General features: G+C 40.9%; 1 long non-coding RNA gene across 1 annotated transcript in view; it reads left to right on the top strand.

Annotated features, from left to right (window-relative positions):
* The first annotated feature begins 284 nt into the window (after positions 1-284).
* The window catches only part of LOC131505120 (uncharacterized), a 67937-nt gene continuing 46907 nt past the window's right edge, over positions 285-21314 (top strand). The window contains exons 1-3 of the long non-coding RNA XR_009258279.1: positions 285-5551; positions 7812-7899; positions 8638-9565. This is a non-coding gene — a long non-coding RNA (uncharacterized LOC131505120). The remainder of the gene's footprint in view (positions 5552-7811; positions 7900-8637; positions 9566-21314) is intronic.

The following is a 21314-nucleotide window of genomic DNA, read 5'->3' as shown; positions in this document are numbered from 1 at the left end:
GAAAGTAATATACTTACTTATTTACCATAAGTGAGGAATTGGTAATTTCTTTGGTGAGTTGGGAGATAGGGCTTGGGGGTTTTTGTTAATGATAGGAGACAAAAAAAAAATCTAAGAATCTCTAGGTCAACTAAGAGCTGACCTCAGAATTTTTTATTCAAAAGTTAATTATAAATTTACTAAGATTAGGTCAGTATTGTGCAATATTTATGATTTTTCTGAATTCTCAACACATGAACATCGTTCAAGATTGAAAAAGCGTAGAAGAACATAAAATGGTAAGCATGTATTTGCTTTTCAAAATTTGCTTCTTCAGGATCCCAGGACAGAAGCAGGATTTTACGTTGTTTTTGTCTCATCACCTAGGATTTTACCTTATCGCTAAGCTACCTACCTTCTCTCCTCAGAGGCATCACGAACATCAGTTTCTTCTAGAAATATTTCATGTCTCTATGAGCATATATTTATGTATAGTCTTTTTCTCTTAAATAACAGTAACATACTGTTATTTGGCCTTTGCATTTATTTCTATCTTAAATTCAGAAAAAAAAAATTTATGATAATTAAAAATAAGCAAAACAGAATGTTAATGAAGTTGGTGGGAGGGGAACTGTGCATGATTTTCCACATTTCTGTATTCCATGAGTTGAAATATATCCAGGAGAGGCAATAGTGAAGGGTATATTATGGCTTATGTAAAACAAGTACTCAAAATGTTATATGATGAACTAATGAATACGTATGAGATGACTGGGTAGCCAAGCTAAGATTTCATTCGCAGGCTTCTTGCAGAAATTCCTGGGGAAGAGAACATGAATACCCAGGATATAAGTTCTGACTGAAACGTGACTCTTCTGTCTTAGGGTTTAGATCTTTGAAACCTGAATGGCAATGGTAGAAGGTGAGGGCAAAAGCAACCTGTCATTTCAAAGCTGCAAGTGTATCTGCATGAGCTGGAGACTCGAACACACCTTCAGCAGAAAGAGTTCTTTAGTTAGGGAAACTACAGGACTGGGGTAGTTGGCTTTATAATTACAGAGCTTTGCTCATAATTAGAAAAGTGTATGTTTGACAGCCATAGCTCTCAGTAGCTAAACTGCTCTACATCACATTGTTGGAAGGTGTTTATGTTCTAGTCAGAGCTGGATCTCTGAAGACACCATGCCCTTTAGGTAATTTCTAAATTTACTGATACAGAAATAGTTACTTACTCTTGTGAAAATATTTTGTGTGTACTCATTTTTTCCAAGTGAAGTTAGTAGCTGAGCTTTGGAAAGGTTGGAGATGGGAAGATGACACCCTACCCAGCATCTTGGATTGGCTTAGATGAATGATGGATTTTGTAGGGCTCTGGATATAGCATATTGCTTCCAGCTCCAAGTGATATTGTACAGCCTAAGAGTGGGTGGAGGGCTTTTCATCTCACCTATGGCACAGAGCCCAGGAGCTTTCTGGCATCAAAGGACTACAGACCACATCTTTGGCATGGGCATTCGCATTCTCACGGTGGGCATCATCTGCAGTGGCAGCTAGGGAGTCCTTCAAGAAGCTTTGTAAGCATAGTTACACAAACTCATACACATCATCATACATATGTGTAGGATTCTTTATATTTTGTATAAACCAAAGTGTACTAGACATAACGTTTTGCTCACTTGTACATTGTTTATATTAAAAGAAGGAATTGTCAGGGTGCCTGAGTGGCTCAGTCAGCTAAGCATCCGACTTGATTTCAGCTCAGGTCATGATCTCACAGTTTGTGGGATCGAGCCCCACGTCAGGCTCTGCACTGACAGCATGGAGCCTGCTTGGGATTCTCTCTCTTCTCTCTTGGCCCCTCCCCCACTCACCCTCTTTCTCTCTCTCTCAAAATAAATTAAAAAACTTAAAAAAAAAGAAGGAATTGTCAGCCAAAAAAACCCAAGAATTTGAAAGTTGATAATGATTAAAAATGTCAGTAACTCAAATTGTTTGAACAATTACTTTGTGCTGGGTACTATGTGCTTTATGTGTATTTGCTCATTAATCTGTATAGTTGCTCAGCAGAGGTTCATAGATACCTCACAGAGTAAGGAGCTTCCTGGCTGTAGATGTATTTAAGCAGATATTGGTGACCATTTGCTTCAAATGTAATAGAGAAGGTTCCTCCTTTGGGGGTAAGTCAGAAGAGGTGATTGCTAGACCCTTTCCAAGTGTCAGTGCTTAGGACTTCACCAGTTAATGATTGAATGCAGGGTGGGGTTATTTGGAGTGTTCAGTAGTGTTTGCCAAGGACCAATGAAGACTTGAGTTTCTCTCTTGCCTCTGGGTAATGATTGGTGCAGGTTAGAGGTGATGAGGGCAGTCCCTGCATGCTGCTCTCATTGAACTGAATCCAGTGCAGGGTGGCTCGCTCTGTCTTCTAGACTGAGTGCGTGACCTTGATTAAATCAGGTTATAGAGCAAATTGGAGGTCTGTAGAGGAGAAGCTGTCTTATTTTTTCTACGACCTCTGAGGCTTCTTCAAGTAACAGATACGCATCCAGACTTTTATCCTTTACATCAGCTTCATCGCTGAGCTACAAGGATGGCTTAAAATGGCAAGTTTAGGTCATCTGACTACTCAATTGGTGCTTTCTGAAAAACAGTTCTATCAGAGGAGTAGGCTATTAATTGCTTCATTAATCCATCAGTGATTTCTTTGTCAGGAACCATCCTAAATGCTTGAAAAATAACTTCCTCTTTGGACGGATAATCACATAAAGAAACAGCTGGGTGCTATGTTAGCGCTGCAATGGAGGTGGGGGCAGATGTGGTAACATCAAGGAGGAATGACATTTAGTGACCGAGGTGTCACGGTGGCAGTCATGCCTCAGCTGGGATGTGAAGGATGAATAGGATTTCACCAGGCAAAGAAGAGAAAGAAGATAATTCTGTTCGGGGAGGTGATAGCTCTGTGGCTTGAAGCTCTGAGAGAGAAGGGCATGCTGCCGCCAGGGGGATGGTCACAGCTTCAGCAACGTGGGGGTGGGGAAGGTGGGGGGTGTTCATGCTGGAACAGTGTGTGACACTGTGTGCTAGTAGAGTGAGAGGTGAAGCAGTGTAACTGAAAAGCTGGACGTCGAGAAAGAAGGAGCCTACATAAAAGCCAGGCAGAGAATTAAAACAAATCAAAACAAACAAAAAAATCCCACATGTTAAAAAAAATACATCTTGGCTCATAATTTTATTTTTTACTTTATAAGTTTTTATTTAAATTCCAGTAGTTCACATATGGTGAATATTAATTTCAGGTGTACAATTTAAGTGATTCAACACTTGCATACAATGCCCAGTGCTCATCACAACGAGTGCACTCTTTAATCGTCATCACCGGGGCCGCCTGGGTGGCTCAGTCGGTAAAGCGTCTGACTTTGGCTCAGGACGTGATCTCAGGGTTCAGGAGTTTGAGCCCTGCATTGGACTCTGTGCTGGCTCAGAGCCTGGAACCTGCTTTCGATTCTGTGTCTCCCTCTGTCACTGCACCTCCCCTACTCATGCCTTCTCTCTCTCTCTCTCAAAAATTCATTAAATTCTCTCTCATTCTCAAAAAAAACATTTAAAAAAATTAATTGTCATCACCTATTTTACGCATATCCTCACCCACCTCCCCTCTGGCAACCATTAGTTTGTTCTCGATAGTTAACAGTCTGTTTCTTGAGGGGCGCCTGGGTGGCTCAGTTGGTTTCATCTGACTCTTGATTTTGGCTCAGGTCATGATCTCACAGTTGGTGGGTTCGAGCCCTACATCAGGCTCTGCACTGACAGTGCGGTGCAGAACCTACGTGGGGTTCTCTCTCCCTCTCTCTCTGTTCCTCCCTCCCTGCCCCCCCTCCCCGCCCTTGTGCTCTCTCTCTCAAAACAAATAAACTTTTTTTTTTAAAGAGTCTGTTTCTCAGTTTGACCCATAATTTTAAATGATAGACCTGGGTTATTGACTTTAGGCATTCCCAGGGGTAAGTAAAGATGGGCCGCAACAGTTGCCTAGAAAATTGACGTTTGAAAAAATTGTTTTAATGTTTATTTATTTTTGAGAGAGAGAGAGACAGACAGACAGACAGAGTGTGAGCTGGGGAGGGGCAGAGAGAGAGGGAGACACAGAATCCGAAGTAGGCTCCAAGCTCTGAGTTGTCAGCACAGAGCCCAATGCAGGGTTTGAACTCACGAACCGTGAGACCACGACCTGAGCTAAATTCTGACACTTAACTGAGCCACCCAGGCACCCCAAAAGTTGACAGTTTTGTGTGAACAAGTTAGGAGCCCAGCTCAGAATGTGAACTGGAACCCCCAGACATCTGAAACAGCAAGCAATTTTTGCACCTGCAAACCAAATTTCAGTCTTCACATACAGGCAATGAAAAGGAGATTTTTTATATATTTATTTATTTATTTTTGTTAGCCACATCCGCACACACAAGATAGTGATTTCCATCTGTGGTGTTACTTTAAATGAAAATGGAGCTTCCTGCTCAGAGCTCAGAGGTGTGCTTTTGGTGAGCATCATCTGCCATGCTCTGTGACATCTCACTCACAGAGACTAACCCAAGCTCTGTCAGTGTCTGTGAGTGGTCCAAGCATTTCATTCCCATGCCAGATGGTGAGCACCTTCAGGAGAAGGATCACGCCTTAGGGTTCTCTGTAGCTTGAATACATTTGCCTTACATGTCAACTGAATGGCTGAATGAATTCTATTCACAGGCCGTCCCGGAGAACCTATGAATAGTCTGATCTTCGGTTTTGCCACTGACCAGAACCACCCTCCTTGTCCAGGCTGACATTGACAGGCCCTAATTTTGCCTCTGTGACCTGTTTTTTTTTTAATGTTTATTTATTTTTGAGAGAGAGACAGAACACAAGCAGGGAGGGACAGAGAGAGAGAGAGAGGGGGAGACACAGAATCCGAAGCAGGCTCCAAGCTCTGAGCTGTCAGCACAGAGCCCAATGCAGGGCTCAAACCCACAAACCACGAGATCATGACCTAAGCTGAAGTCAGATGCTTAACTGACTCAACCACCTCTGTGGCCCATCAAAAAAAAAAAAAAATTCACCTAGAGACTAGTGTTCAAAGTTCCCTTGTTTCAAGCCATGGAACAGTAGTCATTTGATTAAAAAGCCAGTGGTTAATTAAAGTGCTAAAGACTTTCTTTGGGAGGGCTCATCTCCTTTGTAGACCTCTGTAGGGTCCTCCTATCTCTTTCCTGAAGAGCACCCTTTACCTCACCCTTCTCTAGTAGAATCTGCAAACTTTGCATCCCATCTAATTTTACCCATCTCTTTGTCCATTCTCTTAGGGTCTTGCTCTCTGAAGTTGGCTAATGGCTAAAGTCATCTGTGCCCAGCGCTAGAGTCTGGAAGTTCCACTTGAATTTTGATAGGGACTTGGCGGAAACAGGGAATTGACTCAAAAGAAAGAGAGAACATTCTGGGACTTTTGACCTTTCTCAGATCAAGTACCCATCCGGACCTGGATTCAGAGGCAGCTCAGAGTAACTCAAACTCTCTTTAGGTGCCTCAAGTGAGAAATAGCCAGATGGTGAGCAATTCTCTGAAACCAGATAGAAATTGAGAACAGTGAAATGATTCTTTCTCCTCCCACTACTGGCTGGGAGTTTATTTAAACACACACACACACACACACACACACACACACACACACACACACACGTAAGAGCAGGAGACTAATTGTGAATGAAATAAAGAACATCAAAAGAATCTTCCTAATTAGCTTAAATACTGATTGTTACCATTAGAAAATGAGTCAGCCTAAAAACACGTGTAATTGCAGTCTTCCTGTGTTGTGGGAAGCCTAGAGACCGAAGGACTACATTATTAGCAGGAAAGGACAGGCCATGGTGACATCCATCATAAAGAAGAGATGGTTTTTCCAGCACTGACTGTGGCATGTGACATTTGCTTGACTGAATGCAAAGCATTTGATGCCCAGAAGGGTGGTAGCCGTCCCTACACAGCCAGTACATGAGTGGCAAGCACATATTACCACTCCTGCTTGGCAAATGGGAAACCGAGGAACTGGAAATTGTAATAACTAGAATTGAAGTGAATCATCAAAGTTTAGGGCAAAGTTGTGAGAGAGACTTTGGTGCCCTATTTCTCTTGCTGTGCTCTTTTCCCTCCCTTCTCAATGCTTCTTTCTTATTGCACAGTTCTCCTATTTAAATATTTCTTGGAGGTGAGCCTGGGTGGCTTAGTCTGTTAAGCATCCAATTCAGCTCAGGTCATGATCTCATGGTTCTTGAGTTCGAGCCCTGCGTTGAGCCCTGTGCTGACATTTCAGAGCCTGGAGCCTGCTTCAGATTCTGTGTCTCCCTCTCTCTCTCTCCCCCTCCCCTGTTCACACACTCTCTCTCTCTCTCTCTCTAAAATAAACATAATTTTTTTCTAATTTTCCTTGGAGAAAGTGTGTGCTTTTTATACCTCTGTGTGAATGTTAATCATCATCCCCCTTCGAGAGGGCACTTGACTATTAACTCTTATCCCTAATAATGATACAAAACTTTTTGAAGGGGCCCTCCTAAACCCTAAATTCATAAAGAAATTACAAGCATCCATAATTAGCATGAATCTGGTAGAGGAGGAAGGTAGAAGAAACAAACTCTTTCCTGGTGCCCCTGACATCCTATCGCAGACCTGCCCTGTGTAAGGTGAGATATCTAGGAACAGGTGGAGTAGCAGAGAACAATTGAATTTCTTCTGGTGATGCAAGTGTGAATGGCTGACTTGCTAAGTTAACGAAAAGAGTATGTATTATGAGAAATTACTTGAGAAGTATGTGATGCCCAGATTGGGGATTATTGATTAGTAGAATTGTCTTAGTTCAATCAAAATACAATAAACAAAACCAATTTGTATGTCATTGCTTCTTCAAATATTTCTAATTATATGGCCCTGGGTAGGTATTTTAATCTTAGTAGTGCTGTGAACTTTTGGGCAGTCTTGTGAAGTCTATGGGCCCCTGTATAGAGTAGTACTTTTTTTTTTTTGAGAGGGTGAGAGAGTGTGCACGTGTACCTGAGCAGAAGGGAGAAGGGCAGAGAGAAAGGGAGAGGGAGAGGATCTTAAGCAGGCTCCATGCCTAGTGTGGAGCTGGTTGCCAAACTCCATCTCATGATCGTGAGATATGACCTGAGCCAAAATCCAGAGATGGATGCTTAACTAACTGAGCCACCCAGGCACCCTGAAAATAGCATTTTTAATACATAAAATCAAACACTTAAAAAACTTCAAAGAAAACCAATACTACTGGAAGACATTAATCAAAGTTTTTGAAAATTTGTGATATATGCTTTAGTAATGAATTAAAAACAAGATCTAGTGCACAGACATAATGGTTTCATAACTTCATAGTAGTGATGAATACAAATAATATTTTAAGATACCTACAACAACTATACTGTGATATTAAAATATTTGAGGTTTCTTTGGAGGTGAAGTTACAAATACCTGAATACCTGTGGCTATTAGTGACTACTGGTCCATATTTATAATGGAATGAAATGCTATATTTAATTCAAGGTTGATAAAAGGTTTGCAGTAGACTTCTTGGCTTCACAGTCTATCTACCTCTTTGAGCTGTGGGTGGTGTTGGAGGGAGAACATGGCCTTTGAGTCTCAGCTCTGAGTTCAAGTCTCCATGAAGACTTTACTTCCAGCATGTCTCAGCTATTTAGTTAACCTTTTGGAATTTAGTTTGCTTTGATTACAATGGGAAAATAGTGAATTCTGCATGAAGTTATTGAGCAGACTAAATGATATAATGTATATTTAACATCTAGCACAATGCCTGTCATGAAGAGGGAGCTCAGCAAGTAACAACTCCGTCTGGACACCTTTTCCCCCACAGCCGAAGGAAAAGCGAAGTAGGTAAGATATTTGTAAAGATAAGTCTCTCACTAACATCCTAGTCCTGGATAATTTGCTGTCTGAGACAGGGTACATACAGTCTTTTAGTTTCAAGAGAATTTGGGAAGGAAGATACTCTGGAAAATATATTCCATTTTATGCATCTCTAAGCCAAGCCATAAATGTAGCTGTCTAAAATTTCAAGTCTGTAAAATTCGAACAAGTTTTCAGGAGTTAATTGTTAAAAGGTAATTAAAATTCCAGCGAAATAAGATACCATTTTAGGATTGGGAATGCTGGCTTCTCTGTTTTATGATGATATTAAGGTTTTGGTAGAGTCCTCATCTTGTCCCATGCAGAACCAAGAGAGGGCTGTCCTACCACTGAGTTCTGCAGGATCCATGTGGCAGAGGAGGACAAAACCCTGGTCTGCTCAGGAACCTGAGCCGCTCCCTCAAGCCATAGGTCAGACACAAAGCAGCTAATGGACGCAGTGGCCAATTTCAGGTGCTTTGTGGACATCCCTAAACTGAGTTGATCCGCAAGGTATTTCCTGAGTAAAAGCTTCTTGAATTTTAGCTTCTTAAGCAGTCAAGAAGTTATTGGATTTTTGGAATTTTTATTGTTACGTATTCCAGATATCTTAGAATCTACAAACATTTATTTGAATTTTAAACTTAAAAAAAATAGAACTTATTGTGTGGTATATAAGGCATAAATATTCAATTTAATGAAACTTATTTAAATTTTTGTTTTCAGATTTGGGAAGCTACAATCAAGGTCATTCGGGAAGTAGGACTCAGTGTATTAGCATTACCTATGGGTGTCCACATAGAGATGTATAGACACAGGAAAGGCTAGATAATGAGAATGCCCCGTAAAGAGGCACCACGTTTCACCAAGGAGAAATGCATCCAAGTTACCTCACAAATGTTAAGAAATATGCCTACTTAATTGTATGGTGCATTTTCCATGGTCTTGGCTTTATTCATTTCATGTGCATTTTGATTAAAAATTTTGCATTTTATTATCTCTTATGTTTTTCAATAAATACAAACCAGGACTGCTTTTTTTTTTCCCTCTTTTTTTTCATTCTTCTCAGAGGTGTGGTGAGCATCGAGTAAGATAATAATTTTGCAATGCTTATGTCTTGTCCATTTGGGCTGCTGTAGCAAAATGCCACACACTGAGTAGCTTATGGATAACGGAAACTCATGTCTCACAGTTCTAGAGGATGGCAGTCCAAAATCACGGTGCCAGCGTGTCGGGTGAGGGTTCGCTTTCAGGTTATAACTTCTTATATCCTCTAGTGGCAGAAGGGGCTCCTGGAGCCTTTGTTATAAGGCACTAATCACCTTCCAAAGGCTCTACCTCCTAATACCATCACCTTTGGGGGTAAGAATTCGACATATGAATTTTGGGAGGACACACTCTGTGATACTGTGATTTATAAGAAATACATAGTTGGCTGTTTAGATGCCCAAAATGTACAGTAGTTCCCCCTTTCTGCAGTTTCGCTTTCTGCAGTTCATTACCTGAGGTCAACCTCGGTCCAGAAGCAGGTGATCCCCCTTCTGACGTTATCAGAAGGTCAACGGGAGCCTAAGGCTACATCACAATGCCTACATCCTTCACCTCACCTCATCATGTAGGCATTTTATCATCTCACATCATCCCAAGAATAAGGGTGAGTACAGTACAATAAGAAATTTTGAGAGAGAGAAACCACATTCATGTAACTTTTATCAGAGTATATTGTTATAATTGTTCTATTTTATTGTTGTTGCTAATCTCTTTGTGTGCCTATTGTATAAATTAAGCTTTATCATAGATATGTATATATAAGAAAAAACATAGTATATATAGGATTCTGTACTATCTGCAGTTTTAGGCATCCACTAGGGGTCTTGGAATGTATCCCCTCGAATAAAAGAGGACTACTGTATCTCTCATATATATTTAGTCTTTCTCCGCAGTCCCTGGCTCACAGTTCCCCAAACCCTTGGAATTTCCTAAGTGTTGAGAATGACAAAGGTGTCTTATGTCATGTTAATGAGACGACCTCTGGAAAGCACCTAAGGCTGGGGGGTGCTTTCCAGGAGAACCAACCTTAGGATCCGGTTGGGACTTGCAGGCAACTCCCCAACCTCTGGGGAGGGGAGAAGCCCTGGAGGTTGAATTCATCATCAAAGGCCAATGATTTGATCAACCATGCCTATATAATGAAGTCTTCAGGAAAACCACCAGGACAGGGTTTGGAGAGCTTCTGGGTTGGTGAATGCATGGAAGTGCTGGAAGAATGGTGTCTTGGATAGAGCATGGGAGCTCTTTCCCCAAGCCTTGTCCCGTGCAGCTCTTCCGTCTGGTTGTTCTTCAGTTATATCTTCTTATGATAAACAGGAAATCTAGTAAGTAAAATGTTTTTCCGAGTCTGTGAGCTGCTCTAGCAAATATTTCCAACCCAAGGGAGTGAGACTTGGGAACCTGTAATTTACAGCTGGTTTGTCAGAAGTACAGATAGCAGCCTCAGCTTGCAACTGGCATCTGAAGTTGAGGGTGGCACTCTTGAAGGACTGAACTCTTAACTTGTAGAACCTAATGCTGTCTCTGGCTAGATGGTGTCAGAGAACACCAATGGTGTCCGAGAATTGTTTGTTGGTGTGAAGGGAATCCCCCTCACACACATTGAAATTGAGTCCAAGAATCCCAAAAGACACTCAGACATAGCAACTTAATAAACAGAATTATCTGATTGCTATTGACATTATGTTATAAATAGGTGTTCTCTCTTAAGAAGATGGCTTATTTAAAAAAAAAAGATGAATTATTTTATTACATGATTATCCAGCTATGGCATTCAAATTGGTGTTGCTTTGAATGATTCTATAAGATACTCTTTTTGCTTTTTTAAAAATAGATTTCTTATTTTAGAATAATTTTAGTCTTATAAAAATATTGGGAAGATAGTACAGAGAGCACCCATACACCCCACACTCAGTTTCTCATCTTGACATCTTACATTAATATAGTGTATCTGTTATAATTAATGAACTAATATTGATGCATTGTTATTAATTAAAGTTCATAGTTTATTTAAATTTCCTTAGTTTTTATCTTACGTCCTTTTTCTGTACCAGAATCTCATCGAGGATACCACATTGCATTTAGTTGTCATGTTTCCATAAGCAGTTCTTGGCTATGACAGCCTCAGCTGTCTTTGTTTTTGAACACCTTGCTAGTTTTTCGGAATACTGGTCAGGTATTTCATAGAATGCCATCTGTTGGATTTGTGTGATGTTTTTCTTGTGATTAGATTGGAGTTGTGGGTTTTGGGAGGAAGGTCACAGAGATAAAACCAATTTTTAAATCATATTATATCAAAGGTCCATACTATCAACATGATTTATCACTATTGATACTGACCTTGATCATCTGGCTGAGGTAATGTAGGTTAGATTTCTCCACTGTAATTTTGGTGCTAGTTGTGCTTTTCATTACTGGTGTATTGTTACTTTTAGGTCTTCTCTGCCAATGGAGTAAGGAAAGATATGCTTGTGTGTGTGTGTGTTTGTGTGTGTGTGTGTGTGTGTGTGTTTATATATTATATATTGTGCATATTTATAACATCTGTAACTTTCTATGTGTAACCATTATGTGTCTGTATTAAGCTAAACATGAGTGCATGCTGGTATCTCCAATTCTTTTTTTTTCTTTTAATTAATTAATTTAAGAGAGAGAGAGAAAGAGAGAGAGAGCACGCACGCAAGTGGGGGAGGGGCAGAGAGAGGAGAAAGAGAGAATCCCAGGCAGGCTCCATGCTGTTAGCAGCAGAGCCTGACTCAGGGCTTGAACTCACCAACGGTGAGATCGTGACCTGAGCCAAGATCAAGAGTCAGACGCTTAACTGACTGAGCCACCCAGGTGCCTCTGGTATCTCCAGTTCTAACCAGTTATTAAAGAGATCATTCTAGGCTCTTCCTCTTGCTCTTCCAAAACTTCCCACACCAACATTGGGAAACCTGGTTCCCACTATTCATCCATTTATTTATTGTTCCATTACAGTACACATGTATGGCAGTATCTGAATGATTATCCCTTACTCTTATACTCCTATGGGAAATAACTTTGTCACTTACAGTGCTTATAAGCCATTTGTTTTGCCTTTAGTCTTATAGACTCCACTCATTTCTATATTTACTTAAGTCAGCACTTCTTCCCCTTGACTCCCTTCCAGTGAGGTTGTTTCATACATTTGTAATACAGTTAGATTTTCTTGTCATGGTCTGATTCTTTCCTGATACCTCCAAATCTTCTAAATGATTTTTAAAAAATTTTATATACACTAAAGTTTATTCTTTGTTCTATAAAGTTCTATGGGTTTTGACAAACTCATAATGTCACGTATCTACCGTTACAGTGTTAGAATAGTTTTACTGCCTGACCAGATCCCCAGGTGCATCAATATTCAGTCCTTCTCTTCTCCCTCTGAATACCCTAGCAGCCATTAGCTTTTTACTATTTACTCACCAGAATGTCTCATAGTTGAAATCATATAGTATGACTCTCTCTACTTTTTAAAAATTAGTAAATAAAGGTCCCAAAGCCACACTTTTTTTAAACAGGAGAAAAGGATACATATTGATTTAATACAAGTTTTATATGGCACAGGAGCCTTCACAAGGAAATGAAGACCTGAAAAAACAGAGTTGAATATTGCTATGGTGGTTTGATGAAGGATGGACAGTTGTAGAGAAATATGATAGGTTAAAGAGTATGAGGTAAGTGTCGTACTCTGGGGGAAACTTAGCAAACCTATTTGGATTCCTTTCAGTGTCCCTTTGTCTTCAAAGATAAGGATGCTCCTTTCTTCCAGGTATAGGGAGGCACCTCTCACCTGAGGGTTTTAGGACCTGAGTGACCTTCCTGCTTCTGCCATTTTTTTTCAAAATGTCTTCACCTTAAAATATTTAATATGCCAAGGTACCACATTTGGAGTAGCATGTCCTGAACCCCATCAGCTGCCGTAACAAAATATCACAGCCTTGGTGGTTTAAACAACATAAATGTATTTCCTCACAGTTCTGGAGGCTACAAGTCTGAGATCAAGGTGTTGACAGGGTTCGTTTCTTCTAGAGCCTCTCTGCTTGGCTTGTACGTGGCCGTGTTCTTGCTGTGTCCTCGTATGACTTTTTCTCTGTGCATGTGCATTGTTGATGTCTCTTTGTGTCTTAATCTATCTCCTCTTTTAGTTATGTACACCAATCAATCATATTGGATTAGGGTCCAGCCTAATGACCTCATTTAACTTAATCACCTCTTTAAGGACCCTATCTTGAGCAGGTGCCTGGGTGGTTCAGTCGGTTAGGCATTGGACCCTTGATTTTGGCTCAAGTAATGATCTTGCAGTCGTGGGATTGATCCCCTCCTCAGACTCTGTGCTGACAGAGTAGAGCCTACTTGGGATTCTCTCTCTCTCTCTCTCTCTCTCTCTCTCTCTCCCCCTCCCCCACTCATGTGCAAGTTTTCTCACCAACCCCCTAATAAATAAACTTAAAAAAAAAAAGATTCCAAGACCCTATCTCCAAATACAGTCCCATTCTGAGGTATGAAAGGGTTAGGGCTTCAACATTTGAATTTTATTTATTTTTTTGGTGGGGAGAGGCACAATTCAGCCTGTAACATATGCCTTACCACCTGGTCAGAATTTCTTCATTAGAGATAATTTCTATTTCTCTTACCTTACTTTGAGCCCTGTCTTACCTTCTGTGGAGATGAAGACTAGAACAGTATTCCCCAAACAGTAACCTTTCATTGGTCTATGTGAGATGATTCAATCTCTTTCTCAGCAAACTGTTTTATTCCTTTCACTTAAAAATAATTTTATTTTATTTGACTGTAGTTGAAACACAATTTTATGTTAGCTTCAGGTACAACATAGTTTCAACGGTTAATATTATGCTGTACTCACAAGTATAGCTACCATGTAACTGGAAACCTGTATCTCCCACTCCCTTTCACCCATTTTGACCATCCTCCCACCTCTCCCCTAACTCTGGCAACCATCCAGTTTATTCTTTGTGCCAAACCCACGCTTTTAAAAATATACCTTCAGGGGCGTCTGGGTGGCTCAGTCAGTTAAGCATCCGACTCTTGATTTCGGCTCAGGTCGTGATCTCACAGTTTGTTGAGATCCAGCCGTGTTGGGTTCTGTGCTTACAGCACAGAGCCTACTTGGGTTCTCTGACTCTCTCTCTCCCCCCCCCACCCCTTCCCACGTGTGTGCACACACACGTGCTCCCTCTCTCTCAAAATAAATAAAGTAAAAAATATATATACCTTCAACCACAATTTTCTAAAGAACATCTTGTCATTTAGAGACACTTGGTGTGAAGAAATGTAAAAAATTTAAAGCACATTTTATTATAAATTTTTATGAGTCAAGAGAAATAACTAGAATTATATTGCTGATTATTTTCCTTAAAACTGTTGAGATAGGGGCGCCTGGGTGGCTTGGTCGGTTGTGCGTCCGACTTTGCTCAGGTCATGATCTCACAGTAAGTGAGTTCAAGTCCCGCATCGGGCTCTGTGCTGACAGCTCAGATCCTAGAGCCTGCTTCGGATTCTGTGTCTCCTTCTGTCTCTGCCCCTACCCCACTTGTGCTCTGTCTGTCTCTCTCTCTCTCACAAAAATAAACATTAAAAAACAAAACAAAACAAAACTGGTGAGATAGATTTTTAAGGTTAAATATGTATTTTCTCTAGTTTAGCTTTTCAAACTCTGTTCTCCTTCTCCCCACAGCCCCAAAGCACTGAGGCTTAAATGGAACTTAAAATTGTGAGTTGTAAAATTGATCCAAGAAAGGATTTCCAGGTTATTTCCAAGTTACCATCAAACACAACAGGAGGTATAATTTCTTGGCAGAGCACAAGCGAGGTGTACTTGTGCTTTTGGAATGAAGTGGACAGCGACAAGCATCACTGTCCCTGGTGACACCCATACTGCCAACTAGAGCAGGCAACTTTTTTCTTTTCATCCTCCCTGGTTTCTCAGCAGTGATTGATCAGATGAGCACTCCTCACCTCTGGAAAGCTTTTCCTCTCTTCCCTTCGAGTCCTTATATTGTCCTGTTGTCTTTCTATCTTCCTGCCGCTCCTTCGCTCCTTCGCAAGAGCGTCTTGAGGCCCTTAAAGTTCCATCCCAGGCCGCGTTCTCTTTTGTGGTTGCCCTCTCTCTCTCTTCCTTTTTTTAAAAAACATTTTTTTAAGTTTATTTATTTTGAGAGAGAGAGAAAAGGAGCGAGCAGGGAAGGGGCAGAGAAAGGGAGAGAGAATCCCAAGCAGGCTCCACACCATCAGTGCAGAGCCTAATGCGGGGCTCAAACTCCTGAACGGTGAGATCGTGACCTGAGCTGAAATCAAGAGTCCGGACGCTTAAATGACCCAGCCACCCAGGTGCCCCTCTGGTTGTCCTCTCTCGGTGATGTTTTCATTCCCAGTCTTCAAGCTCTACATGCTTGTTACAAGACTCCAGTTTGACCTCTCTCTTAATCTTATCCTCTACATTTCTTAAAGCTTTAGATACTGAATTATTCTGAAAAGTAGAGAGGCCTTATTGCCACGGGAAGGGGCAAATTTTAAAATCTGTTTTCTTGCAGTGGCCTTTCAAGTGAATTCTTAGGCCTCAATTAACTCAATTAACAAAAAACAATTGTAAGTTTTTGTCAGGAAGTTATTTCTACTTATCATTGTTTTTCAACTTCCTTTTTGGGCTATGAATTAGCTTATAAGCATGCTGAAAGGAATCATCTGCAGTTATGCTTCTGGCCAAAAATATTTGCCACTTACAGGAACTCTATCAATAGGTATCAGAAATATTGGTTACTTTGTGTCCTGGACAGGTGGCCTTAAACTGCCTATTAGTTCATGGCATTTAGGTAGCCTTCTACTAGCACAGTATCTCCAACCTTGGCTAGACACTGTGATTACACAGAAAGCTTTTTTTAAAATTTTATTTATTTTTAACAATTTTTTCAAGTTTTCTTAGTAATCTCTACATCCAATGTGGGGCTCAAACTTACAACCCCAAGATCAAGAGTTGCATGCTCTTACTGACTGAGCCAGCCAGGCGACCCCCCCCCCAACCCTTTTTTGACAAATTTTTAAGACGATTTTAATACAGGAAGCTTTTTATTTTTTTTTAATAATTTTTTTTAATGGTTATTTATTTTCGAGAGAGCCAGAGACAGAGCACAAGCTGGGAGAGGCAGAGAAAGAGGGAGACACAGAATCCGAAGCAGGCTCCAGGCTCTGAGCTGTCAGCACAGAGCCTGACGTGGGGCTCAAACTAGTGAACTGTGAGATCATGACCTGAGCCAGTCAGATGCTTAACAAACTGAGCCACCCAGGCACCCTTAAAATGAGAAGCTTTTTAAAAGTATTCATGTATGGCTCCCTTTAAAAAGTACTTTTTAAAAGTACTCATGTAACAGATGTTCATCTGACCTTGCGTGGTGCCCAAGCAAAGATCCTTCGGTGACAGCAGCGTGAGGCTAAGTCTGAGAACCACTGACATCTGTACGGGAACCAACAATTGTTGCCTCAGTTGAATGTGGCATTCATTTCCGCCTCATAGGTCTCACCTGAGTGGGCATATTGCTTTCGTGTTCAGAGCCCAATTCCTCCTCTGTAACGTAGGGGAAATCATGTCAACACCACAAAAGCTTGTTCCGAAGAGTATAATTTAACCTGACGTGTCTAGCACTTTAAAGGATCTAATAGGGGTTTAAATCCATGTCTTATTTTTCTTCCCCGGCGACATTTTCTTTTAAAAAACCAATAGTGACATTTTCTTTTGCCCTCTTAAAATGTAGATCTATCCCCATAATAGCACTTTATATCCTGTTCTTGATGATAATAGCCGGGAAAAAGCAGCAGATCAAAAGTCAAAAAATGGGATCTTGGATCAGCTCTGCTCTTCTCACTTCGTGCTCAGTATCTCAGTATCTCAGTATCAATTTATCCAAAAAATTGTGAAAAATCAATAGCTCTCAGTATCACCACGACAGTGCTGGTGGTGATGATCTGATGAGCATGGTAACTGCTATTGTTTCCAGGACACTGAACTACCATTACAGTATGAAAAGGAATTTGTTGTAGTTTAAGTGGGAGGACATGAGTTCAAAAAGCACTTTTCTTCACTGGCTGCAAGGAATTTTCTGGATGTTTCCTCTTTTCGGTTGAATCAAGAACTAATGCTTAGAGCCAGGCTGAAATCCTTTTTCTCAGCTATTTGCCACAGCTCATGAAATAGATACTTTTCCAATGAGATTGTTCTGAGTTCATGAAAAAGTCCATGACAGGCTATTGACACCAAATTACTTTGAAAATGCCACATTAGCTTTCGTTTTCAGACCAGTTTTACCTGAAACAAAGAATACTTTTTATGAATTGGCAACATTTCTAGGCTGTCATCAGTGTGGATATAATGCCATCTCACTACGTAAAAACTGAAATACTAGATGTCAAGTTCAAATCAATGGGGAGAAGAAAGATATAGTCAATATTTTACTCATATACTGGTGATTTATTTTGTTGTTATAGATAATGTACTGTTGAGAAGTATTTTAATCCATAAAGGGCCATCTCGAATCCATTTGTAAGGTGTTCAATTCAAAAAGACAAAGTAATTCAACAGTAATATATGCCCCCAAATCAAACATCATTAGAGAAAGATCAATAGCTCATCTTCCGCATAGAGAATGCAGCACACTGCACTTTACTCAGCAAAACACGATTCTTTTCTGAGAAAAGCTGCAGATTAAACACTTCAGTGACTGGTAGACTTTAAAACAACTAAATAATACCAGGGAAATGAAGGGAAAAGTGTTTCTTTAAAAAGATAGCCAAAGACCCAAAGATGACCTCATTGACTGTTTTCCTGTTGTGATTTAGAAATGACTAATGAGAAAATAGTGTGGGCATCCATATTAATACCAGGTTTCGTTTTGCAGGGAATTAAAAAGAGAAGTAGGTAAGGAGATCTTGGAGCAGATCGCCAAATTCCATGATATCCATAAAATCAGGATGGCTGTACACGATGTACCTAATAGTATCCCGGGCAAGATAAGTCGGCCTTGCTAACCTGGGGAGGCATTTATTACTTGAAGGAAGGATGCAGACAAATTGGGGAGACACCAACAAATTCATTCTGAACATAAAGGAAACATATGAACATATGAACATATGAATATATAAATAATGCCAAAGTCTTATTTAGGACAAAGTTTCAACCTCCTTTTCCTATCAGTATTATTCCAGAGATTTTGGGGGAAACAAAAATGGTTTGCATTTTAGGGTATTTGGATAAGCTAAGTCAGTCTTGGTAATGAAATAATTTAAGACAGGTAGTTAGAAGGAAGCTGATAAAGTAAGAAGGGGCGATCATGTATGTGTATACTTTCTGATGACTCCATAAAAGCTTGATGTCAGAAAATTTGTTCACACCAGTGGGTCTCTACGAGAGCCAGGCTTACTTGGGAACCACTCCTCTAAATCATCTCGCACAATGTTCTGAATTGTTGAGTCCATTCAGAGAGAGTTATTTCCTCTGAATTTATTTGTAAACCTTTTTTTTCTGCTTTGTATTAAAAATATAACTCACTTTGAGCAAGGTCAATATAATAAAATATGGATTTATACAAAAGCTTAATAATTTGGGGATGTCCTGTCTGGGTTCCGAGAGGAGGATGAGAATGGTCAGGTAAAGTTCAGGATTGTAAGTCCAGGCAAACTGACATGAAATGAGTCTGAAGGAAGGTTCAGAACTGGATGCCAGGCCAACGGGGAGGAAGGACAGATAGCGTACATCTACCTTTGGTCCAAGTCAAGCACAAAATCTGGAGCAGGTGACTCATAGAGATTCAGAGGTCGGGCAGTTAACCCAGATACAGTTGGAAGGCAGCCAGCAGGGAGCAGAGACCTAGCCTCCCAAAGATGAGGGTAAACGGAGGAATACCTGGACTTTGGAGGAACTAGAATATCAAGCAGAGACATGAAAAAGAAGTCAGTAACTAATACCAGGGACATGGAGAACTATAACCCAGTAGGTTGGGATCTGTGGTGCCGTGGACCATCAGTGAGAAGTGTACCACACTGACTCAGAGGGCGGTGGGTAACCAGGACACCTTAGAGTACTAGGCCTCAGGCCAGGACGATGCTTGCGTCAGAGCAGTTTAATCACTCGGCAACAGGTGTTTGAGTATCACACGGGTAGGGAGTCAGACATATGATTGCAGGGGTGATCTGTCTACCCTAACAAAGAAGCTTAAATAATGTGGGATTTGTCAAAAGCAGTTCTGTTTATATTTCTAGATTTGTTAGAGTTAAGTGTTCTTTTCTCCTTTAATTTAATTTGTTAGAGTTAAGTATTCTTTTCTCCTTTAATTTACTTTCTCAAAAAATTTATTCACTGTAGGTTATGACACATGTAACAAGCCATGCACCGGGGATATATGGATGCCTATGACATGATACTTGCCATTAGAAGCAAACAGATGGTGACTTGATACTTAAAATATCCAGTAGTTAGTGCAGGGGAGATGCGCACAGGGTACTGTGGGGTCCAGTTTGGGAAGAGGAAGCTATGTGAGGCTTCTTGCAGTTGGACACTTACAGTCTGAAATGTAACGGGAGAGTAACGCTTATTCAGGTAGATAGGCAGGGGTGAAGGGTAGTGGAAAATGGGGAAAAGAGGTCATTCCAGCCGGGAGGTCTGCAAAGCCAGTGTAGGAGGGGGAAAGATAGTAAGTAGTGAGGCCAGAACTGCCAAGGAGTGGCAGAAAATGAGGTTAGAAAGGTCAGCAGAGGTTGGATCCCAGAAAGCCTTGCAAAAGAGGGTAAGGAACGTGAGGGTCATCTTTTAGGTAATGAAGAGCCACTGAAGAATTTTAAGCAGGAGACAAGGTCAGATTTGCCATTGAGATAGCTTACTCTCGTGGCAGTGAGAGACTGACATAAGGAAGTTAACACTGGAGGAAGCCTGTTGTAGTGAGAGATACTGAAGGCCTGAGCTAGAGCAGTGGTATTCATTTATAGAAAGAAGAGAATAGATCCACATGTAAGGAAGCACCTATTGGAGACAGGAGTTTGAATTTGAGAGAATTTATCTTTAAAGTTTGCTGACAAGAAGGATATAAAGACATAAAATTGCCGGAAGCCTGGTTTTTAGCAAAGGAGAGGCTAACTACGTTTTGGAGCAAATTTAGTTTTTTCCAGCAAACTATTAGTACAGGACCTCTCCTACTTAGATTTTTCCAGAAAGCGGAGTCTGAGTACTTCTGGGCAGTACTTTACTGGGGAGTGTTATTGCAGGGTATAGGAGTGAGGGAAAGGACAAGTGGAGCAAAGAAGGAAGGAGAGCCCAAACTAGGAAGTGTTAACCAAGTTGGAAACATGGAGAAACGGGTTGTTCAATCCCAAGGAAGCTTATGAGGAACAGCATGAAATGCACTTTAGGGGAAATGTTTTTCCATTAGCTCCCATCCCTATTGGTCAGAGGTTTGCCCCACAAGGAATAACTCTCCGGCACTTCTGAGTTAGGTTCCCATAGCGTCTCTCGCTTTGTCATCAAAAGAGAAGCCCCAGTGTGAGAGGCAAGAGGCACAAATTCCACAAATGGAACCCTGGGGCTGATTGTGAGAAGAGCCAATCTCATTTCAACTCCTTGGTCCTGAGACTGATATATTGCAGCTGTTGAGGAGATAGCATCATTTTTCAGCTGTTAACTCAGTACATACATCACATCATGGAGGTCAGTGTCTCAATCCTGCACAGTGTTTGCCTCAAGTTGGTGCCTTAGCAGAGTCTCTGACAAGACCCCCACTCTTATTGGGTCTGCTGCTTCTAGTTCAGTGCGTGGTAAGGGCCAAGGGATTCTGTGGTCTTGTGCCCACTGTCACACGTACTTTGCAATAAAACAGGCCCCTTGACCTAAGGCAGGGTTGTATGTGATACCATGTGATAGATCAGGCATTCTGTCACTCTCAGATGGTACTATTGCAAGAGGCACTTAGGACAGGAAAGACAAACTCTTCTGAAAGTAGATGTGAATTCTGGAAAGGACAAAATTCTGCTACTTCTCATCACATCAGCACTGGCTTGGACTGGCCTATCAGTACTGGCCTATCACATCAGTACTGGCTTGACCGAGGAAAGAGGCCTGCTGATGTTTACTGAACAGGTCATCCTGAGTGCCTAGTTTTGGTTGCAATGGGTGGAGGAGGGTATTGTGAAACAAGGAAATCTGCCTGCCTTGGCCATCTCCCATGGGCCATCCATATACGTCTTTACCAGGTTTTTTTTTGTTTTTTTTTGGTTCCCCAGTCTTTTAGTACAATTACTTCCTGACCTCTAACAACCATCCAAGCCATTCATCTGCT

This window comes from Neofelis nebulosa, chromosome 1 (assembly GCF_028018385.1).
Source record: "Neofelis nebulosa isolate mNeoNeb1 chromosome 1, mNeoNeb1.pri, whole genome shotgun sequence".
Classification (NCBI taxonomy): domain Eukaryota; kingdom Metazoa; phylum Chordata; class Mammalia; order Carnivora; family Felidae; genus Neofelis; species Neofelis nebulosa.
The sequence above is the reverse complement of the archived record's forward strand: the minus strand, read 5'-3'. Positions and strand labels throughout refer to the sequence as shown.